Below are 410 nucleotides of genomic sequence, written 5' to 3' on the forward strand. Positions count from 1 at the left end.
GAACTGGGATGCCGTAGAGAGAACTTTCAAGTCGTAGGGTAAAGTAAAAGAAAAAAAAAACTAGGAAAGATTCTCCGTTTTCTATTGGGGATTCCCCGAACGAGAAGTAAGAGTGACAGTTGTTACGACATAGGGAGGAGGGGGAAGGAGGGGGGAGGGGAAGGAGGGGGAAAGGGGAAGGAGGGGGAAGGGGGAAGAAGGGAAGGAGGAAGGAGGGAAGGAGGGGGGAGGGGAAGGAAGGGGGAGGGGAAGGAGGGGGAAGGGGGAAGAAGGGAGGGAGGGAGGAGGGGGAAGGAAGGAGGATGGAAGGGCGGCGTGGGGGGGGGGGGGCTGACAGCGGTGAAGTCCCGTTAAGATTTGCCAGAACGTGGTTGTAGTGGAGTAGTTGCTGGTTGTTTGTAGTTGCTGGA

This window comes from Penaeus monodon, chromosome 31 (assembly GCF_015228065.2).
Source record: "Penaeus monodon isolate SGIC_2016 chromosome 31, NSTDA_Pmon_1, whole genome shotgun sequence".
NCBI lineage: Eukaryota > Metazoa > Arthropoda > Malacostraca > Decapoda > Penaeidae > Penaeus > Penaeus monodon.